Here is a 7,004-nt window from a genome sequence, read left to right on the forward strand (position 1 = left end):
CTGGTGATCAAGGTCCTTGTCAACAGATAAGTCATGTTCTTATAGTATATACTCTTGGTTTGATGTGATGAAAATGGGACTTTGCCTCTGTGGTCTTCCTCTTAAAACACGTAAAACACGTAAGTCTTGTGTAAGCATGAGAAAGACGTTGGGCATCCCAATTGAGGGACATTCTGCAAACTATCCAACCAGTAGTCAAAACTTAAGGTCTTGAAAACAGGAAAACTGAGAAACTGTCAGCCAAGAGAAACCTAAGTGAAACAAAAACAAAATGGGATTCTGGAACAGAGTAAGGACATGGGGGAAAACTGAGGCAATTTGAATCAAGTATGAAATAGAGGAAGCTAAGGATGGGGTATATAGGAATTCTGTATTATCTTTGCAATAAGTCAAACTTTTAGAATAAAGTTTCGAGCAGAAGTTAAGAGTGAAAGTTTAGGATAAAGTTTGGAGTGAAGGAAAAGAATTCAGTATCACTATCATATATTTTCAAGAAGTGGAAAAATCCCTGATGGGAAAATAAGGTGAAATTGCAGTTACATAATTTGGCATTGTGAGTTTATTCAGCCTTTCTCATTATTGGACCTCTCATTCTCCCTGTCACTCAACACAGCTAGCTCAGGAAGAGAGCATGTTCATTCTCCAGCCGGAACCTCATTCTTTCATGGGTAAAAAACATAATTTCTTTGGCTTAAATTTATTTCTAGAAATTGAGATAGAAAGTGAGGCTACCAGGTTTCTGAAGCAAAGACAGAGATGTCTAATGATGCATCAGAGATGGATAAGTATTCAGTAGGTAATTGTAAGAATTAAGTTTTCTTGTGCGTGGAAATGTCCTGCTTGCTTTGGTGCCAGCACTTAACTGTATTTGGCTTCATCACACTTCAGCACCAATTTACTCCAGGTTACAGATCACAACTGTTTCTAGTCTCGCTCTCTCTTTTTTTTTGGACCGGGCAGCATCTGGGATCTTAGTTCTCTGCCCCATTCATTGGAAGCACGCAGTTTTAACCACTGGACCACTGGGGAAGTCCCTCTCCCTTTCCTTAGTCTCCTTTTCTCCCTTTTGTAGAAAGCTGCCCTTTCTCTTCTCTTCCCAGCTACCTGTTCACATCCTTGTGTGCCAGAGCTCAGTTCAGATGCTGTCTTTCTTGGTCACACTCAGTGGAACCTCTTTTTCATTTGGAGACATGATGACACTTCAGCATTTTCCAACTTTCATGTATGTTTTTCCTCCTCAGATTGTCAACTCCTTGGTAGAAACACCACTTCTCAGATTGCTTTTGTATTCCTGCTCTTAATTAATTGATAAAGCACATGTCAAAAATAGTTTTACAGTGCTGTGTGAACTGGTTTAAGCCCTGAAAGGGTTGAATCTGTCCGATGTTCAACAGATTTCCTCTTCACGTTGCCCTGTTGATGCAACGTTGGTGCTGGATTCTTGATGAGGTGTGTGACTGAAACTGATTACAAGGTGAGCAAACAGGTCATGCCTTGTGAATTTTCAAACGTCGTGAGTGAATTTTCAAAGGGAGAATTATTTTAAACAATTGTGCCTAACATACTTTCAAAGCAGCAATTTAATTTCTGATCATTAGCATATCCATTAAATAAATAGCTGCATCCAAATATACTCTGACCAGTCTCTTGATAAACAAGCTACCCCAACAAGGTGAAAATTGATTAAGACACAAGATTCCAATTAGCCAGAACATAATAATGTGATTTGACATCGTTAGTAATGCTCTGAGTTTTAACCATCTTCAGTTAGTTGTTCTCTCTTCTACCCCCTGCCCAAGTTATCTCATTTTCTGTTTTGCTTCATTATGTTATTTCATTCTTACGTTGCAGCTTGTGTTAAGTGCATCACTTCATGGCATCCAATTAGAGAATCCTTAGATAAGCATGAGTTGGCCTGCCTACATAAAAATTTCTTCAAAATCTAGCTAGATTCCTTTTCCTATCTGCAACTAAGCCCACCAGAGCTCTTTGGATTAACTCGTGGACTGTAACATAACAAAACAGAGCTTTATTCTCCATTACTAAATCTGGTCTCTACTTTGAAGTTAACCAAATTCCATCTTTGGTTAGACTCTTTACTGAAGTCTCAAAGTAATCAATAGGAGACACTCCCCACCCTCCCCACCTCCCTTTTTACTCATACCAGAGTTATCAGTGACAAAACCTGGCAATTATTTATATTTAGTATTTATATAAAAATGATTATTAAGGCAAAAAGAAGCATAATAAATCACATGAGAGCTATGTATAATTAGAGGAGTTTGCTACAGGAGAACTCAGAATGTCTTTTTTTCTTTGTAAACCAGCAATCTTTATTTTACTTATCACTCTTAGTGATTACCACCCCATGAAAGCATTTGGGGTGATAGAAATGGTAATATTCTTGAACATAAATGTAAAAGCTTAATGCTATTTGGCATCCAAAGACATTTGAATGATGATATATATGAAAGCATTTGAACAGGAAACTAAGACACTATACAGACTTCTAGGAAAAACAAATGGTAGATTACACACATCAAATTTTGCAACTTCCTTAAAAAACCCACTAAAGTGAAGAGTTTTTTTCCTTTAAGGCATAACGCTATGAGTAAAAAAGGCAAACAGAAATACCAACAGGCTTGTGATTGCTGGGAAGAGCTAGATAGATGAGGCAACAAGCTGAGCAGAACCGAAAAAGCTAAATCCTAAAGTAGTGGTGGAGAAAACTAGGAACAAACCTAATTCTAATCCCCACAAAAATCCCAAAAGATCTCAGGAATTTGTAGTCTCAAGTACTTCTAAAGTAGAGCGAATATGCACTTGCTAAAAGTTTGTCTAAGAAGTTGTTAATTACCTAGTTCACTTCCTCCCCTCCCCCAACTCCCACTATAGCATCAACACTGTGAACAGGAAATAACCAGCTAGTCCCCACTGAAGGGTGGAGATTTATCTGCTTATTTTCTGGAGAATTCTCTGGAGAGGGTAAAGACAGAGGGTCTCTAAATCAGTAGACTACAGGTCCAGGTGAGGGGAGAAGTGCCAAATAGAAAGTAGGAGAATTAAATAAGCATGCCTGTTTGTTGCTGGAACCCATTCCTTATTTGAGTTCTAGAATACTGGAGTCAAGCGTTTATCCTCCAGGCAGGAGGCTGGAAAAGTCTTCCAGCCCAGGAAGAATGATTTAGATGTACTGAAATTCCCAAGTTCTCCAATAATATGGCCCAACCAGATCATTTGCTCCCTCACTATTAATAAACAACCGAGAATTACCAGATATCTGAGGAAACCATTTAACGTGAAAGAGATAAAGCAGAGAAGAGCAACTTGAAGGAAAAATAAAACACTGTGTAAGATACTTGAGGTACTTGATGTACACTCAGTCCTGTCCGACAGTTTGCGACCCCACAAACCACACCTGCCAGCCTCGTCTGTCCTTGGGATTCTCTAGACAGGAATACTGGAGTGGGTTACCATTTCCTTTCCACCATGTAAGATAGGCAAAAAAGATGACCCATTATAGGGGACTGGAATGCAAAAGTAGGAAGTCAAGAAACACCTGGAATAACAGGCAAATTTGGCCTTGGAGTACAGAATGAAGCAGGGCAAAGGGTAATAGAGTTTTGCCAAGAGAATACACTGGTCATAGCAAACACCCTCTTCCAACAACACAAGAGAAGGCTCTACACATGGACATCACCAGATGGTCAACACCGAAATCAGATTGGTTATATTCTTTGCAGCCAAAGGTGGAGAAGCTCTATATAGTCAGAAAAAACAAGACCGGGAGCTGACTGTGGCTCAGATCATGAATTCCTTATTGCCAAATTCAGACGCAAACTGAAGAAAGTAGGGAAAACCACTAGACCATTCAGGTATGACCTAAATCAAATCCCTTTTGATTATACAGTGGAAGTGAGAAATAGATTTAAGGGACTAGATCTGATAGAGTGCCTGATGAATTATGGACAGAGGTTCATGATGCTGTACAGGAGACAGAGATCAAGACCATCCCCAAGAAAAAGAAATGCAAAAAAGCAAAATGACTGTCTGAGGAGGCCTTACAAATAGCTGTGAAAAGGAGAGAAGTGAAAAGCAAAGGAGAAAAGGAAAGATATGCCCATTTGAATGCAGAGTTTCAAAGAATAGCAAGGAGAGATAAGAAAGCCTTCCTCAGTGATCAGTGCAAAGAATCGAGGAAAACAATAGAATGGGAAAGACTAGAGATCTCTTCAAGCAAATTAGAGATACCAAGGGAATATTTCATGCAAAGATGGGCTCAATAAAGGACAGAAATGGTATGAACCTAACAGAAGCAGAAGATATTAAGAAGCCCCTGATGCTGATTGAAGGCAGGAGGAGAAGGAGACGACAGAGGATGAGATGGTTGGATGGCATCACCAACTCAATGGACATGAGTTTGAGTAAACTCTGGGAGTTGGCGATGGACAGGGAGGCCTGGCATGCTGCAGTCCATGGGGTTGCAAAGAGTCAGACATGACTGAGTGACTGAACTGAACTGAAGATAGGCAAAATATAAAAACAAAGCCATTAATAGCTATTACTATATCTCATATCTCAGAGATATAAGAAAGACACTACAAGTATGAAGCAAACAGGAATTTTCTAAACATGTAGAGCAAAAGATTAAAATTAGAAATGTGAGAGCAGCAATGAAAGAATCAAAAGTAAACAGAAAAATACAAAAGAAGGTAGAGCCAAACTAAAAAAGATAATTAGAGTTCGATCGTCTAAATATAAGTTCGAGAAAGAATAGAAAAAATGAGGGCAAGGAGCGATATTAAGAAAATAATTTGAGAAAATTCCTTAAAATCAAAGGACATGAATTTCAAGAGTATAAGGTTTTGATGTCTTAACACACCAGTGTGAATAATCTATACCTGTATGTACCTTCAAACCCTGAGGCCAAAAATAATTTCCTAAAATTCCCAGAGAGAAAATAAGTCATGTATAAAGCTTCAAATTTTGCAACAGTGACACTGGAATCTAGCAGATAGGTGAGAAATGCCTTTAGAATTCTGAAGAAAAATGAGTTCTAATCTAGAACTTTATACCCAGCCATACTACCAGTCAGGTGTGAGCAAAGAATAAGATATTTTTAGACATGTAAGGTCTCAAAGTTTTTAGTCTTTTACCTTTCATAAAGTTGCTTAAGTCTACACTTCGCTAAAATGAGGGAGTAAACCAAGAAAGAGAAAGACATGGCATACTGAAGATTATCTGTGCATGGGACCCTGTGCAGATGCGAAGTGAAGGGGATCCTCAGGATAATGTGAGAGAACAGACAACAAGGCCAGATCAGAACCAATTAAAAACCTCTAGGAAAATCTTATCCAAGATTATGAAATGAATAGAATGTTGCATACATCTGAATGTCTTTCAAAGAGATTTAGGCTGGAGGTTAACAAATTGTAGCCTGAAGTCCAAATCCAACCTAAGGCATGAGATTGGAGGGAAAAAAAAAGAAGAGAGAGGAAAAAAGAAAAAAAAAGGATTGGATGAAAAAGTGCAGCAAACTGTATGTGAACCAGAAGGGCCTAAAATATTTAACACTGGAAATTAAAACGATTTAAATCTGTGTTAAAAATATAGAGAGTGGTCATGAAATCTCATCAGAAATTATTAAAAAGCTATTGTTTCATGTTCTAGTAGCAACTGTCTTGAAAAATCCTTTTACTACATAATAAGATATTAAGGCCACCTTTGAAGTCTTCGGAACGTAAGTGAACTTTCTTTGCTGAGTACACTAATTTCTTCTTTTGTAAAGTACTGAACTACAGTGGGTTTGGTTTTGTTTTGTTTTTTGTTTTTGGCCATGCAGCACGACCTGCAGGTTCTTAGTTCCCCAACCAGGGATTCAACTTGGGCCCCAGCCAACAAAGTGCCAAGTTCTAACTACTAGACTGCCAGGGAATTCCAAAACTATAGTTGATTCACAGTGTTTCAGGTATACAGCAAAGTGATTCAGTTTTACACACACACACACACATACACACCACAAATATATATACACATGTTGTTGTTTAATCACTAAGTCATGTCTGACTCTTTTGTAACCCCGTGGACTGTAGCCTGCCAGACTCCTCTGTTCATGGGATTTCCCAGGCAAGAATATTAGAATGGGTTGCCATTTCTTTCCTCAGGGGATCTTCCCCACCCAGGGTTAGAACCCACATCTCCTACATTGGCAGATGGATTCTTTACCACTGAGCCACCTTGGAAGCCCCATGAATTTTAATAGGATTCTCTATACTGGCTTGATCCCTGGTTGGGGAACTAAGATCCTGCATGCCTTGTGTCCAGAAAACAGCAACAGCAACAACAACTACAAAATGAAAAACAAAACACTGTTTGAACCCTAAAGGTATAAAATAAAGAGATGACTTTCATAAACATAAGACCATAATAATTAATACTCTAAATTTTTAGAGGGATAGCCTGTTTTTGTTTTATTTTCTAAGACTGAGTAGGGAGTGAAGGAGGCAGGGCCATCTAGTCTCAACCTTAGGATACTTGTTTGATGATGACGACTAGGGTCCATGTGCATTTATTTGCCAGAGGATAATAATTTCTTTATTTCTCCAGTGATATTTGTCTTAGAAATGGTACAAAAACATAACATATACACACTATTACATATTAAATGCATAAACAACAAGGACCTACTGTATAGCACAAGGAACTATACTCAATATTTTGTAATAACCTATAATAGAAAAAAATCTGAAAACATATATATGTGTGTGTGTGTGAGAATCACTTTGCTGTATACCTGAAACTAACACAACATTGTAAACCAACTATACTTTAATAAAAAATAAATTAATTAAAAAATGGTACAAACAAAAGCAGTCATTTTCTGTCAAAAGAGAAAAAGCTGTGCAAACATAAGTTTTGGTGAAAATGTTACTGATTCCTCTTTGAATTTTAATTGCTTCTGGGTTTTGAATTCACTCCCACTTAGACTACTCCAGGTGAATTAG

This window comes from Giraffa tippelskirchi, chromosome 12 (genome assembly GCF_054371585.1).
Source record: "Giraffa tippelskirchi isolate mGirTip1 chromosome 12, T2T-mGirTip1v1.2.pri, whole genome shotgun sequence".
NCBI classification, from domain to species: domain Eukaryota; kingdom Metazoa; phylum Chordata; class Mammalia; order Artiodactyla; family Giraffidae; genus Giraffa; species Giraffa tippelskirchi.